Source organism: Anser brachyrhynchus, assembly GCF_964034855.1.
Source record: "Anser brachyrhynchus genome assembly, chromosome: 1".
Classification (NCBI taxonomy): Eukaryota; Metazoa; Chordata; class Aves; order Anseriformes; family Anatidae; genus Anser; species Anser brachyrhynchus.
Window position 1 is genome coordinate 120,186,422 of NC_137694.1, and position 16,965 is coordinate 120,203,386.

Genomic DNA, 16,965 nt, shown 5'->3' on the forward strand with positions numbered 1-16,965 from the left:
AAGGCGGGGCCAGCCCCTCCCCGACCCGTGGGCATCAAGAATATGTGAGGCAGAATAATAAATCTCCTTCCAAAATAAAAGCAAGTACTTGGGAAAGTCAGGTAGTTGTGCAGGGCTAGTTGAGTTTGGTGCGCTTGCTACAGACACGCAAGTGGCAGATGCTGTAGCAAAGCCAGCAAACAGCAAAACCCCTACTGCTCTCTGGGAAACCCTCTAGTGACAAAGGAGTTCATCATCTCTGACATTGCTGCTGCTTGCCTACCAAGGCGAGCTAAAAGGGGACAGCCCAACAAGTATATTCAGAAACAGAAAATGCAATGCATCAACAGTTGGTTGTGCTTATTGGGAAAAATGCCTTTGCTTCTTGAGATTGGCAAGGACACCTCCTCTTGCAGCTCTGCTGGCCCCACTGAGCAGGTCGCAGGCAATCTAACAAACAATAAGCATTGCCAAGAGGCACCTCCCTCATAATCCAGAAGCCAAGTTTGGTGGAAAGTAACAAAAACATCCTCTTCAATTACAATAGGAAACTTCTGTGCATCTAGATAATTACCTGATAGATGAGCTTGGCAAAAATTCGCTGTTGCTAAATGAAGCTGCAACAGGCTTGTTAAAGAGCAATAGAGTTTTGAGTGGATTTACCTAGAGCAGCTCTAATGATGAGAGCTGACATCAAAGTATGAAATACACATGACAGGAGCCTCAACCCTTGGAGTAAAGACTGAAAAACCTATCTAAGGGGCAACCAGCATTTACCTCAGGCATCAGCAGCCTCCAAGAATAGCAATTGCTGTCAGAACTGCCTATCTGCTAAGCACTTAGCATCTCTGTAATAGATAACCTTGGAATACTTCTACCTCGACATATGTAGATCTGCAGACATCTAGGATTTGAAAACAAAACGAAGCAAAGCAAAGAAAAAACAAGCAAACAAGCAAAGCAAAGCAAAACAAAACAAGTAGATGCTGAAGCCTTGCCTGAGACCAGGATGACCCCAATGGGAGATGATCAAGTGTATCTTGCCAATCTGACAGCAGGGTACATCAGGGTTTGCTAAGGACCTGCTGAAGACGCAAGAAGCAGGAGAGGAAGCAGGTGACGTGTCATACTGAGAGTGATCCTCCTTTCAGAAATTTTATGACCACATTTTCAAAGATAAATCTGGAAGAGGTCAGAAATCAATGGGAAACAAATTAATTGAAAACTTTACAGTAAAGGATATTTTATTCCAACCTGATAACATTTGATTAGGAAATAAGTTAATTGCTGTTCAGATCAGAGAGATTAACAATAAAGAAATGCTCACCAATGGGCCCTATTCCTTATGCACCACAAAACCAAACCAAACAACAACAACAACAACAACAAACAGGGGGCAACTCCAGAGGGTGAGTATAGGAAACTACTGTTGCTGAAATTGTATCCCAGCAATCTGTCTAGTTTACTTTTGTCTGCTGCAGTAAATGAGTTGTAGTAATAATTTACTGAGTTTGCAGAATGTGCTTGATTGTTAATGTGAAGGTATATAAAGTCAAAAGACTGACACAGATTTTTCACATTCACCAGGAAAAAAAAAAAAAAAGGTAAGGTGCTGAGAAGTACAGTGGAACAACCAAAGCAAGGCTTTCACTTGACATCACAGCTATGTCAACAACGAAAAAACATTCATGTAAGAATGAGCCAAGATGCATCAATTTCTTGGTCAAACATCAGGAAGAAAAATATCCAAAGATAAATGTTGTCATTGAGTTCTGTATTGTACTAAGTGTATCTTGCCTATTGAATACTCATGTGCAGAAGTCAAACTTCTCAGGTCATGCCATCAGTAGTCACAGGCAAGTGTTATTTTTTCATCTTCTTGATACCTCAAGAGATGAGTAAAATCAGTCATAAACATTGGAGAAGACATACATAGTGTGTATTTCTTCCTGATTTCACTGCTGTTCTGTTTTGCCAATGCATTTGAATACAGGAACACAGACTTTCACAAAAAAAAAATAAAATATGCTGGCATTAAAATAAATTGATTTTGTCTAAATAGAAAACATTCTCTATTCTACATTCACTTGCACCATGTAATTTGTGCCTTTCTTCAAATATTCTTCAAATAATTACTTTATTTTTTTTATGAATGTCATTTGACAGGTAAATACAAAGAACCTTAGTGCAATAAGGCAAAAAATGCATTATCACTAGAATACTAGTTATCATTAAGATCATAATTACCAACTCTAAGCTACTTCTAAAGCCATGTAATTCCTGTGTCTTATCAACATCAACAGAGTTAGCTGAAATATCCTAGAACTTGTCATCTTAAGTATTACCACCAGCTCAAATTTTTGCCATTAACTCATGATCTGTATTGATTAGCAGTCTGTTCTGCAGGCACAAAGATGAACTCAAGAGAGTATGAGAGCCTTTTGCAAAACTCAATTCACCTAAATCTACATTTACACACATTTTCATTCTGACACTTATATGGTTCGTTCTCTGGATGACATCAAGCTGGAACATGAAAAACTGCAAAAAACAACCCAAACTCTTCCACACATCAGACTTTGTAGTTCTGATGAGAGCCCATTAGCTGGGCACCAACATGCATGGATATGTGGTAACTTCGAGCCTTAGCTGTAGGCGAGACTGTATTTTGTAAGGGCAGTTTTCCATTTTGGAACAGTATCTTAGATAATATCACACTAGATTTGGGTTCTTCAATTAGATTACAATGCTAATGATGTTTACAGAGTCATTTGTTATTTTTTTTCCAAGGATTTTATCAGTAACAGAAATGATGAATGTTAATATAGCACATATAAATATACAATGCTGTACAATGTGAGTAGGAAAGTAAAGGAAATGACGCTCTATAAAATGCTTCAAGCTTTTGAGCACTTTCCTCTGAAACAAACAAAAATCCAAATAAACAACCCTAGACCAAAGTCTATCCAAGGGATTTATGAAAGCAGAAGGAGGGAAAACATGTTCCCAAGTAGATCGACTGGAGTAACCTCAAGAGGGAATTTGCAAAGAGATTGTGTTAGAGGTTGGTAAAAATTGGTAAGAATCAAGCTGTGAATGGTGTTGTAGAGTATTAATGAATATTTTTATTGACTGTGATATATATCTTTAGCTTTTCAAGTCCACTTTCTTACTTAGGCATATATTCAAAGCTATCAGGAAACAATCACCAGTCTCATATGGTAAAATAGTCTTAACTGGTATGAAAAATGCTTTTGTACACAAAGATGACTGTGATGTTTATTCATCATTATTCATTTTTATTGGCATGTTTTCAGCAATTATGGGGGCGTTATGCTTCCTGGCTAGCTCTATTTCAGGCACCACACTATGCTTTAATCAATGAATAAGCATCTTGAAGCAATTTATCATCGCTCATGGTTATTAACATTTGATTAGTTCTTTTTACCTTATAGTCATAACCTTCTGAAGAATAAATGCAGGCATTAAAAATTCAGTGCTCACCCTCTCCTTGACTCATGTTTCCCACTCCCTCAATTCCTGAGCACCCAGCAGACCTTCTGGTGCACTGCCTGTCCCAGGTGCAAGGTGGTGGCAGTGGGACATGGAGGAACCCACAGGGCTATGGGGAAAGGGAGGCTTCTAGCCAGCCCTCACCCCTGGCAAGGCTTCTGCTCTTTGGTGACAGATCTATACTAGACCTAATTATTTGCTTTCCATCTCCTGCACTGTTCCAGGGATCTTGGTCCCTGCTGCAGTGCTGGATGCAGAATGAATCATTCATGTGACTGTGCTGCATTTGAGGGCCTGGAAACTTTTTGTGGGGTTGGGGAGAATAGGGGACTGGATGTCAGGAATTTTCTTAAAGCCATGAAGAAAGGTTGACTTTGATGTCCCTAAGTAAATCTACTAGATTAGATTTAAAACATTTATCCAAATTTCAAAGTGCTGCTCTACAACAGAGGAAACAGAATAACAAAATACAAACTGAGACATATGCCCTACAAGGGAATGCCATCAGCCACACGCAACGAAGTTTGCTGTTCCCCCAAAGAAAACTCTTACATACTCACTGGATAAAGTTTCACTGCTTCAGGCCACCAAAAGATAATTTGTCTTCACAAAACTGTGATCTAAAGTTACAGTTTTTAGGTATTTTTAGCCAACAAAGAGTTAAATATATGTTTTCTTTCTGTGAGAGGATACCATCAATAATTACATTTTGTAAAATATTTCCAAATCCACGTTTCGTTTTATAATACAACATACCTAGGCATATGAGGCACCAAGATTCAAAAAATAGTTTGGAAAGTAAAATGAATTACCTTATTAAAAAAATGTAAAAGTAACCTTCCTGAATGGTTATACAGTCTGACTAAGGTGGTTATTGATCTTTTAACAGTACCAAATTTTCCTCTTTGTATAAGTTTCAAAATTTTCAAATATTTTTAAGTGATGTAGATCTTGAAAATTTAAGAAACATATTATGAGCACTGGGCAGGCTGCACCAGTGGGTGAAACAAAGCTAAAATCTCTGTATATTGGGAGAACTCCGATATTCCCAAGCAGCTCTCACACAAAGAAATAGTTCTTTGATGTGGCTGCAGGCAGAGCAAGGATAATCTGCTTCCTAGTATTAAAAGACGTGTACACAGTACTTTGGGAAGAAGTAGATGAAGTGTGATAAGCTCATTTTTCTTTGTGAGGACTCAGCCCCCTCCTATTTACAGCTTTTCTGAAAGAAAACGACTATTTTTAGGTATCTTTATTTAATACCTAGCTACGTTCCATTATAGTGGCACCAACAGATTTCAGACAACCTCTCGATAAACATCTTGTGGGGGCTGTACTAGCAGATCTCAAAGTATTATTGACGCCTTTAAAAACTTAAAATTCCCACATGTTTTTTTAATATAAGATGTGAGAGAAACGTAATTTCGGATATATGACTCATGCTAACTGCACAAATAGAAGCGATTCCAGTTAAAGTTAGTATGTGTAAGTAAAAACATTACACTGGAAGCTCATTTTTAATCTCTTTAGCTCTCTAACCTTAGTCTTTAATTATGGATGTTAGTTCAACTGCTGGTGTTAAGACAGACATGAAGTCTTTCTTCCTCTCTCTAATTTATCTTCATGACTCATTTTCCTATAAAGGGATTTTATTTTAATAACTACAAGATAAAATATGTTCACTGGTTGTAGAAATAGGGATCTCAAATATATATGCATGTCTTTGTTTGCTTTCAAGCAAAAGGAGCTCTGAAATGCTTTCAACAAGCTGAAATTAAATAAATGCATCAGGATATTTAGTTCTACTAACGCTTTCAGGGCTCCAGACTGTGCTCAGGCTGCTGGAGCAACTTCTGCTTACCTCCGCAAGAGAGGAGCTGACAAGGTAGCAGCTGTAGTGCTTTTATTGCACAAGAGAAGGAGCAAAATAGAGGCGAAGCGGCATTGCAAGTGGCTTGGAACATTCGATTGCATCTGAAAGGAGCTGCCCAAATAGCTGCCAGCAGGTGATATCTGCAAGGGTTTTGACCAAAATGCATGCAAAGACCCCATCAGGTGTGTAGGTGATGGCAAGGAGCAGCTGTGGTGGTGCAGCCTTTGCCTCTGGAAATGAGGAGAGATGTTAAACCAGACGTGGATTTAACATTTAACCTGTACGTTTTAGGTGTACCAAACTCATACTGCTCTGTTTCTGAGGGCATAGTAAATTGACTTAATTTCATACTTAGTTTTGCAGACCCTGCTGATTTGCCTAGACTCACACGTCAGATACCATATGCATTGTAAGTGCTTCCTGACCTTTGGAGGGGTGAGTGTTGGTATTACACAATGTATGCGCCAGCTAGTAGATACGGCTTTATGTGAGGATCTGAACTTTGCTCACGTTCGTTAAAGCACATGAAACAGGCTATACTGTACGCTGCCATAGCTGTTATCAAGTTTCTTTGTGTGCCCTTCACCACCACCACGCTATCAGATCATTTTTATGCATCAGGTTTTACAACGCACTTTCAGTGATACTAAGAAAATGTTCCTCTGATTACCAGCTCCATAGAAAAGTAGTTCGTACACAGCTCGTGGATTGCTGGTGTAATTCAAGATTAGATCAAAGCTCACATAAGATATAACTACAATCTGAATCTGATAGTACATTTGAAGCATGAGAGTTGGTTAGAGATCACAGAACCTGACTGCAGTCTGAACAGGATTTTAGAAGCAGAGCAGCCATTATAGAGATATTGGGAGATCAGAGAAGACCATTAGTGGAGACAGTTAAAAAGCAAATAAGTACAATAAAATCTGATCTGAGAGTAAGGAAAAGCCTGGTAGAAAAACCAGCCAGAATAAAGTATCCAGTTAGAGCCATTGAACTCCAGCTTTTGATACAACAACAACAACAAAAAAAACCTTTGCTAGAAGTAGGTCAGAGAAGTTAGTCATGTCTTTTCACTTCCTATCAGGTAAAACAGAGTTGGAAACATATTGAAAGCATCCAGAAATAGTTAAAGACTGTTCTCTGCAAATCCTGTATGGGATGTAGGCAACCGGTGTGGAGAGATTTGTCTCCCTTTTACATTAGTGAGGAATTCACTGTATACACAAAACCTTCACTGCCTTTCAAGAAGCAAACTCACTGCAGGGGTTTGGGAGATTTCAGCCCTTTCTCCTCTGTCTGTGCAGTGACCCTGGGCACGTTGCAGTTGGACCCAGCCTTACGTACCATCAGGTGGAAATCCAGCACACAGACACGTTTTCCCATCTCTGTCAGGCAGCTGAACTAAGAAGGACAGAAAGGTTCATTTCAGCTTTTCTGACAAGTCCTTGACTGGAAGTTACCCCATGGATTGAGCACTCTTTCTAGTGTGACCGGAGGATTCACATTTCTATATTGAATAAATAATGTCCATTACATGTTTTCCTTTTTGCAAACCCAAACAGAGAATCTCTGATCCTAAAACCGTTTTAACCTTGCAAACAATAATTTTGGGTGTTAAAGCAGGCCCTGGAAATTGCAAGGTACTCATGCATAAGACTGACTTAGAGAAGTGCATCTTTTTGCTCTGAATAATTACTCAAATTTAAATAAACTACTAGTAGTTGACCAAAGCAACAAATTAACAGATTTTGTTACTGACAATTGTGAAAAAAAAAATGGTTAAGGTTAAAATAAAAAGAATTGATAGCAATTTTTATTGTCCTCTGCTGTAAAACATTTGACCTCAGCAGTACTTACAATAGTCACTATCACTTATCTGGTGATATCAAAACTTGATCTAGAATATTGTTAATTGCTTTGCTTCATGCCATCTGGTAAACTATTAAACTTTTTGACTGCTTTAGGGAAGAAGTGTCTCAGATATGGTTGTAAAATAGGAAAAATAAATAAATAATAATAATAATGAATTGAATCTCTGTTTAAGGCAAGCCTGGCAACATGTTTTCTGTGAAAGAACAAAAACCTGACTGTGTCCTATGATGGGTAGCCACTGACATTGCCACTTTACATAGTTTCTCAGCTGCCAGCTTCCAAAAAGATCATCCGAGAAGGTAAATGGCATTGCCTGGCTGCACAAATCTTGATTAATAAATGCGCATGCAGCTGTGCTGGTGCCCTGCTGCATGCAACTCTAGACAGCAAGCAGTGTGAGCCTGCAGGGCCTCAGAGGGTTTTTTAGGGTACAGAGGGCAAAGGAATCAAAGTTTAATTTGTAGCACTGGGGCAACAGAAAGGGAGGACAGGAGCACTTTCCTCAAAAGGGGGCTGCTTGCTGCTTGACTCTGGGGTGTTGATTTGCTTAGGTCCAAAATGCCATGCACAGATACAAGCTTAATGAACAGCAGCAGCAGGAGGCCACTTTATTTATATGCTGCTTCTGTCTTTAGCACAGGTGTGCAGTGCAGTACTTGTGGTACCAGGTGCCTGGTCAGGGCAGCTAAGGCTTTGCTGTCACTCTGTGCAACCAGGACACGAAGCTGCACATCTGTCTGCAGGGCTGGAAATGTGGGGTGCATCAGTGGGCAGCTTCACAGGCACCTTCTGCTCCTGGGTCACTAGGAAAATGCATCGCCTGTTGTCTCTTTCCTTAGTTGTTGAAGCAAAAGGGCAATCTTAGTGTAATCTTCTAAATATTTTTGGGTGTTTGTTAAGTAGCTGTAAAAATGATTTTCTTTCTTGTATGCCATATCTTATAAGATATAAGCATCATCAGGAGATCAACCGTCATCTTACACCTGTGAAGAGAAAAGATGATCAACACTCATCTTACACATGTGAAAAGAAGACTGAAGGAAAACCAGATATGGGAATGTACATCTACTTTTTGCTCAGTTCTGCAGGAGACAAAAGGCCACCCAGTCTGGACAGGCATGGGGATGGCTCCATCAGCAGTGGCTGCTGGGGCCGCTTCTCATGGCGAAAACCTCTGTCCACCTGATCCTAGGGTTTGGAAACAGAGGCATCTGGCCATGAGGAGTGATTCACAGCATCTTCTCTTGTGCATTTGCCTTGAATCAACAGGCACTTTTTTTTTTTTTTTTTCAGGGCAGGTGCTGCTTTGGGGTCTGCTGCAGGCTGGAGGTTGTGCCTGGTCCACCAGCATGCGTGCATCAGAGGAGAGGCCAGGGGCCCTGAGCCTGGTTCCTGAAGCCTCATGAACATCTAGCAATTTGGGGTGCCAAACCCCTGAGCAGCTTGCCTCAAGTAAGGCAACACCTCATCGTAAAGACAATTTCTGCATATCACTTGTACAATGCTTGATAAGCATATATCTTAGGTGGTGCCCTCTGGATTTTGCCTTCTGGCAGTTTTTATTTTCTCTATCTTTAATACTATAGAGATTAAAATGAGCCCATAACAATAAACAATTTGGCATGTTTCCTCTTAGCGTGAAAGTGCATACTTTGAACTGCTGAATTATCACATACGTGAAGTTTTATATCTGCCTGAACTTTTTACCTGCAGAACATTGTTTGCAAGCACTGAAAGTTACACAATAGTAAATCACTGAATCTCTTCAAAGAAGAATTTTACCTCCTCTTTCAAATGTTTTCCTAAGGAGAGGATACCCATGTACAAACTTTTCCTGAGAAAATGTTCACATGATAATGGAACAGCTGTTGACAGGAGATTCCGTTAGGAAAGGCACAGAACAAAATTACAATACATCTTTGGGTGTATGATTTTTGTGTATTAGTGGGCTATGACACTTGTGTTAGTGTGAGCCACTCCCAGAACAGTTTATTACATTTTTTTTCTGTGCCTGTTTGAACAGCAACTTTGTGAAAGAGCCATGCTATTTGCATTGCAGTAGGTATGCTTTTCTAGTCCATGCTTGCCATCTCTTCAAGCTCCTTGTTTTGTCTGAAGTGTGCTGACCACATTCAGATCCCCTGGTGACTAATCTGATTGCAAATAATCCCATCTATTAAATATTCTCCTATCAGGACTCCTCTGGTCTTTTTTATCTTATTTTCCACAGAAAAAGAATGGCTGTTCACCTATTTTGTCATATAATTTATATACTTATGGAGTTAAACACACAGATTATGTGCATATGCTTTTTTTCTTTTTTAATGTGTGTGTGTGTGTGCATATATTGTCCAGGACTAAGCAACGATGTAGGAAATCCTTGTTACACAAGCTTTGGTTATCCCCCTTGCTGCAGCCAGTGGTCAGCGCAGATGCAGAGCTGACATTAAAGCGGTCTGAGAGCAAACGGCTGCTTGGGTGGAGCAGCACGGGGCGATGATTTGAGAAGCGCCTTGCAGTGATCCAATGCCAGGAAACAGGTACGAATGGACTTGTTGGGGTGTCACTCTGTCTGCCCAGGCCAGACGAATAAGGGCTGGCTGCACTGGGCAGCTCAAGCAGAGGGGCCATTCCCACGTGCAAGGATGGATGCAGTTTCCTTGCAGCTTCTCCCTCCTCCATCACCTGCCCATGCTGCCTCCCTGCTTCCCCCCTCCCATCGTTGGCTGAGCCTCTGGCTCTCAGGAAACCTGCTGCTGACCTGGCCATTCAGCCATCAGGTCAGAGTAGGGACAGTCCTCCAGTGGACTGCATCTCTGGCACTTTGCTGTGGCCTTGCCTTGCATCTCCAGCCTGCGTGACTTTGCTTAAGTGCCTGGAGGCACTAAACAATTTCAACCACCCTGTATGTGAAAAGGCATTACTGCTTTATTTCTAGGACACCCATAATCAAAAGCCTCTTTCAGTGTCCAGCCAAATAAGAGAGAGTGACCCAGCACAACCCATCTCACCTGACCTCACCTGTCTACCAAGAAGACATGAGGCTGTCTCTACATTTCAGAGAGAGGGGTATATTTTGTAAGCACAATTTATCCCTCCTGAATTGTACTTACAGGTAAATGTGTGACATTGGTCGGCATTATAAATACATTCTTGCAAAAAAAATAGAGATCCTCCAGGAAAATAAGACCTTTCTTTCCAGCATCATTGAAAATGGGGAGGGAAACAGCAGTGACCCCAGGAGTTCCTGCACAGCCTGTAGGGACGCTGCCTCTGGGTTCACCGCCAACTTTACGGATACAGAACAGTGAGGTGCAGGAGCTCAAGAGGTAGGCTCAAGGCTGCTGCTTACATTTTGGGGCACTTCGTGCTTCTTCAGCATGGCTGAGAGTGGAAAGGGGAGTGCTGAGATCCCAAGAGAAAAATTTCCCGATTTATTATCCCCACGGGATATTTGCTGACTTTATTGTGCTTCCTCTGGGAAATTTCTTATTGAGCCCATACCATGTTTGTCTAAATATATCAGGTAGGATTGTTTTTTAGTTTGAGATATACGGATGACTCAGGTAACTGTACAACTTCCATGCTTCTGGTTTTACCTGTGTTTTGATAGTTGCAAACCATCAGCCTGTCAAAATCTGTCAGACAAGATTATGTCTAGCAAACACTTGGCAGTGATGACTGCAGCCAAAATCTCATCCTCATTCCCAGATCCCTGTAGCAGAGGAACTGCACGCACATAAATTTTTTTTGTGTATATGTATATGTACACACACAAGCACAAAAAAAGCCTTGGGTTCAAACACACATTAGACTGAAGGAATATAGAGTAAACAATGTCCATGTACTAAGATCACTTCCACAATTCATTACATCAGAAGCTGAGAATGCCTTTAAAAATTAAAACGCTAATTCAAAAAAAAAATGAAAAGCTCATTATATATAAGCCAATGCATTAACTAACAGAACACTTAAAGAGTTAACAAATGTGTTTTCTGGCTATCTAGCAGAAATCTGTTCCAGAAGGCAGCAGGTATTTTTAAAGACCTATTAAAAAAAAAAAAAAAAAAAAAGCTAGGATGCTCTTCCCTTGTCTAGGATTGCAGCTGTGGTGGCATGAAAATAGAAAACTTCAAAATCTTGGAGTACCTGTTAAACATTTGATTAACTGATAATTTCATTTCCTAAAAGACATTATTTCTGATTTTTTGTTAGCAGCTGTGGAGCTTTTTTTAGAACAACTAATGCAGCATTTAGCTGAACTTTTCTCTCATTATCATGAATAGCAACTAGGTGCCTGCAACACTTACTGCAAAAGTAGGCAAGCAAGAAAAATGTATTTTTCTTACCCTTCCTTATTTCTGAAGCAAGCCCAATGTCTTGGGAACTGCACAGGCAAGGCTAAAATCTAATCATCATACTGGTGATACAAAGCTGTGATTTAAGTGATGCAGTGCCATAAGGTGGCACTTTTCCTTGTATAATTTGGTGTACACAGTTCATGGCATAGTCTTTTATTTACTGTCAGAACAGGCCTGATGCAGAGACAACCTGTGGCTGCTGGTGTGACTGCCATGCTCACAGCTTCTGTTGCAAAAGCAGATGTGCAGCTCCAGTGCGGGGGGGTGAAACACTTCTGATGAACCTGTTTGAACTTCCACAAAGTCGGATTTCATGGTAATTCCAGCCTTTGAGGCTTGTAAATGCAATAGTTCTCCCCTATTATTTTCCATTTTCATGCATCTTTTGCCATGCTCCATCTGAATAAGCTGGGATATAAAATGCTGAGATATTACACAGAGGTGGCTGTTCTCACAGGAGCCTGGCTCCACGTTTACTTCCAGAGGCTTTGCAGCTCCCAGCACCGGGTTTGGTCAGGCTGCAGGCTGGGGACGAGGAGGGTCACCTCACCTCTCATGCAGAGATTCTGCATCTGCTCCTGCCTCTTCTTCATCAGTACTCTGGAAGGATTGTTGGAAGCGTTTCTGAAGCCTAACTACCCGTGAATGTGATGTTCTCCTTGCCCTGCCGCTCCAGCCCCTCTGACAATTTGTTAGCTGAGAGAAATGTTCTTCTCGTGGCTTTGCAGTCACCCTCCAGCTAGTTACCCATGAAGGCGAGGCTGAGAACAAGGAAAGGGTTTTGCTGTAAAGGCATCTCTGTTGTTCCTAGTACAAAGATTATTTGATGGATGAAGCCTGATGAGCAGAGATGTGGGCAGGTGGCACAACGGAACCACTCGGGCAGCAGTTGCCCCTGAATCTTTGGGTACATGTGGCTTCATTCTCACAAAGTTTCCAGGACTCTAGACTGCATATGTCCAAGCACCATCCGATAGGGCCTACAAAGTCATGGAATGGGCTTAAAACTGATGAGAATTAGGAGGAAAAAAAAAAAAAAAAGGAAAACCCCAGAAAGAAAAGAGGCATTTCTATTGTTTCTTCTGCATTGTTGTCTTCTTTAAAAATAGCACAGTCTGAGATTTTCATACAATCATAAGAACCTGGAATCTGAAGCTTTAAAGACAAAGTATAGAAAACACAAAATTTTTGGTGGAGTCACAAGAACTGTCAGTACTTGCTTTCTGTCTCAGTTATATGCCCCTGTGGAGAATGCAGCAGTTGTAGTAACACCCCAGATATTTGGCATGCCTCTTAGAAGAGAAATCCTGAGCTTTCAAGTGTGGCTTTCTTTATTCCTGTTTCTCTATATTCAAGCTTGAGGCAGCTGGTACAAAAATACAGCATTTCCAGTAATGCAATTATGATTTCTGCCCAAGTGTAATCACTTATACAGAAACTTATGGCACCCTCAGGATCAAGCTTCTGGAAACAAGATGTTTTATGACAAGTAAAAATATGGATCTCCTTCCACATCAATCTACAGCACTTGTTCTAATACTCAGTCATAATAAATGCTTTCCTTCTTTCTTTCCAGACCAAGTCACAGGCTGAATGACATATGGAATATTTATAAAAGATTTGCAAATATGTTTTGCAAGATCCACTTAATGTACTATGTTGGCATTATAAGACAGGTACTATAAAGCAGGTGTTGCTTTCCAGACAGGGACAGACACAGCTGGCAAAACAAACAGCAAGTTATCTCCCAGGGACTGCAGCAAGAACAGGCCCCCAGGCCATCTGGACACTGGCTGCCTTACTGTGTTCACTTATCTCCTTGTCCTTTATCTACTTCTTGTGTATCCTGGATAGACGGATCCTGCCAAAGCCAGTCCTGCAACGTCCCATGCTTCTTCCCCTGGGCACCGCCATGGCGGTGGAGGCCAAGATGTGGTGTGGGTGTGTGGGAATATAAGGCCATGGGGCTGGGTAGTAGACAAACCAGTGCTGACATTAATAGAATCACAGAATCACAGACTGGTGTGGGTTGGAAGGGACCTTAAAGACCACCTGTTTCCAAACCCCTGCCATGGGCAGGGACACATCCCCCCAAACCAGGCTGCCCAAAGCCCCATCCAGCCTGGCCTTGAACACCTCCAGGGATGGGGCATCCACAGCTTCTCTGGGCAACCTGTGCCAGCACCTCACCTCCCTCACAGTGAAGAATTTTCTCCTAACACCTGTTCTAAATCTCCCCTCTTTTAGTTCAAAACCATTCCTCCTTGTCCTATCACTATCTGACTGAGCAAAAAGTTGCTCTCCATCTTTTTTATAAGCCCCCTTTAAGCTTTGAAAAGCTGCAATGAGGTCTCCCCAAAGCCTTCTCTTCTCCAGGCTGTACACCCCCAGCCCACAGACACTGCTCACGGAAGGGCTGTTGCACTGGTTTGAACCCCATGGTACCAGGGGACTCCTGTCCCAAAGCCTCAGAAGCCTTGTGTAAACCTGGGGGGCAGCTCTCACAGCCACCAGGCGCCCTTCCTCGGGGTGCTCCTGGGCTTAGGGTGTGGGCTGTAACACAGGTGTAGCAGAAGTGCTGCTGGGAGAAGTGAGCAGGCGGTGGAGCTTCACGTTTGTTTCTATTTAAATCCAGTGAGTGCTAAGATTCACAGGCATGGAACAAGCTTTCTGAGGTTGCAGATTTCACCAGCAGCAGCAGAGGACATTACTGGTCTTCCACATAAGTTTTTAATTGAAATAATGATGCTCATCTCCTTGGCTTCAGTGTCATGCAGCTGAGACATTTTGAAAATACAGGAGTGAGCAGGAATGTGACAGACTTCATACTGTTAAACATACCAGAAAGGAGTTGTCTTTATAAAGATTTAGCCAGCATCATGGCCTTTCTGAGGGAATTTTCAATCTCAGTTGTATCTGGAGAGAGAAATACAATAGAATATGTGCTTGTGTGACAGCCACCATCTCAGCTGAGACACTGGTGACTTATATGTAGCTAACCAAAGATAAAACCATAAGCTGGTTCAGTTTAACCTATAGAACTAATATCAGGGGCTGTAGCTGCTCCTTGTAACAAACCTTAAATAGCAGATGACAGATACCTCACAGGCTAAGAATAACATTCCTGTGGTCATCCTGAATCAGCTGTTCAATGTCCAGTGTATGACGTTGGTGGTTAGACCATTGCTTGGTGGTTAGACCATTGCTACTAAATAGGAGCAAGGAAGCTATCTAAGCCAAAGCAGTGAAAATAAAGAGTTATCCAGTCATGGGCTGTCACTCACCACCTCGTTCTCTCCTTGTCTTGGTCCTTGACCTATCAGTCTGTGTGCTGTAACTTGCGTTTGGTGGGTGATCAGTCATGTTCCACAAAGGGGGATTCCCCCACTTGTCTAGGGGCAGACATGCAAAGCAAATGCCTCCTTTGTTTAGTCTGATGCCTCCAAAGAAGTAAACTGTAACTCCTGTGCTTTTTATTTATTTATTCTTTTTTTTTTTTTCTTTTTCAGAGTCAGCTTGCTTCTTTCTAAAAGCAGTAAATTGAAAAAAAAAAAATATGCACTCCAGGAAAGCAAAGGATCGAGATTTTGGTCTCAACTTGATTTTGATTCTCACTCTCTGGGAATATGCTGGGGGCCATCCATTTGGAAAGCAGATTGGCAGAAAAGGAGCTGGTGTTCCTGGTGGACACCAAGCTGAGCATGAGCCAGCAATGTGCCCTTGTGACAAAGAAGGCTAACGGTACCCTGGGCTGCATTGGGCAAAGTGTTGCCAGCGGGTGGAGGGAAATGATCCTTCCCCTCTGCTCAGCCCTGGTGAGACCACCCCTGGAGTGCCGGGTCCAGTTCTGGGCTCCCCAGGACAACACAGATGTGGTCATAGTTTGTGTTTGCAACCTGGACCAGGGACAGATTATGCCATCTCCACTTCTGCTGAGCAGACTCCTTTAAATGGCCTTAGGGATGCAATTAGCTGAGTAAGCTGGGAGCAAGGATGGCACCATCCCATATAGGAGGGCAGCTTGTGGGATGCCCTGGGTGCTCTGCCTCCATGCCACGTGGGAAAGCAGCCAAGCTGGGTTTTGGGGAGCTGCATCCTGCGGTACCCAGATGCTGAGCGGGCTGCTGCAGGGTCCCATGCTGCTCCTGACCAACTGGCTGGAAAAGGTGAGGCATTTGCTTTCCTGATGGGTCACTTCTCAACTGTGAAAGGCATGCTCCAGCACTCGGCCCCATGGCTGATGGATGAGGAACGGGGTTGTATAATGAGGCTTTTAAACATCCTGCAACTTTCTGCTGCTGGAATATACTTTGCTGTCCCGCATCTTTTATTGCAAGTTTTCAGGAGATAGAGTGTGATTCTTTGAAAGCTTCAGAAATAGTTCTGTAAAGGCAATGGCATAATTTGTCACACATGGCTGCCTGCCTGAAAAGCAGAACTCCAGAGCTGTACCATATCTTTAACAACACTGAGGATATTTAAACTCAAATTGAGATTTTAGACATTAATGGACATAAAACGTTGTTTGTTGTTGTTGTTTGTTTGCTTTTTTCCTAAAAAAAAATAATACTGTTAACATAATCAAACTCCTTTCCCAAGTGAGTTCTTGCACAGAACCACATCAGATAAACAATAGTTAAACACAAAATGCCATAATCTCTTTCAAAACTTATCTTAACATGTAATACCACAAAAACTTCACAGTTTTTATAACTTTAAAAATTTGATGATTTTTTTTTTCCTTGGGAAGTCTATGGGAACCTGTGTTCTTGTGGATCGTCCTGGACAGTGCTCTTTAGAGACATCAAAAGCCACTCAGATGGCATTTCTTAGTCCTGCATACCGTGTAGACCATTGCCAGGGGGACCCTGCCTCAGAATATTTTCTCAAACACTGTGCGTGACCAACCTCCGATATCATTGACACAGCCCCACTCTATTGTAATTGAACATTTAATTCCCACAGATTTAAACAAACAAACAAACAACAACAACAACAACAACAACAACAAAACTTGAATAGCAGGTGACAGATCGCTTCCACTTTGGATATTATTTTACCACTTTGGTGTGCTCCAAGAAAAACCCTGTACAGCATGTTTAATGTTGATAGAGAATGTCTAGGGATAGTTTAGGCTGATGTCATGATGTACACTCCCACTAGTTGATCCCCCAGGAGCATAGATGCTGCAGAGAAAAAGCTGTTAACCATGTCTAGCTGGAGTGAAGGTTCTCACCAGGGGTCTGGGCAGGGGGACAGACACGGCCAAACTCCAGCTGTGGCAGTGCTGGGTAGCCCAGGGAGGGATGTGAGATGTGAGTGGAGGGAGGCAAGGGGATGGAGAAAGGTCTGGAGAAAAAAACT